Here is a 216-nt window from a genome sequence, read left to right on the forward strand (position 1 = left end):
ACACACACACAGAGACACATATACACACACACACACAGACACATATACACACAGAGACACATATATATATATACACACACACACTCATACACTCACACACACTCACACACTCATACACTCACACACACTCACACATACACATATATATACACACACACACACACACACACAGACACATACACACACACACACACACACAGAGACACATACACACAC

At 41.2% G+C, this 216-nt stretch overlaps 1 protein-coding gene across 1 annotated transcript in view; it reads left to right on the forward strand.

The window, feature by feature from the left end:
* Positions 1 to 216, forward strand: part of LOC107576768 (vacuolar protein sorting-associated protein 13B-like) — a gene marked incomplete at its 5' end in the record, with an annotated part of 5,585 nt that overhangs the window by 3,407 nt on the left and 1,962 nt on the right. The gene's annotated exons all lie outside the window — the stretch shown is intronic.

Source organism: Sinocyclocheilus grahami, unplaced genomic scaffold (assembly GCF_001515645.1).
Source record: "Sinocyclocheilus grahami isolate Dianchi unplaced genomic scaffold, SAMN03320097.WGS_v1.1 scaffold4307.1, whole genome shotgun sequence".
In the NCBI taxonomy this organism is placed as follows: domain Eukaryota; kingdom Metazoa; phylum Chordata; class Actinopteri; order Cypriniformes; family Cyprinidae; genus Sinocyclocheilus; species Sinocyclocheilus grahami.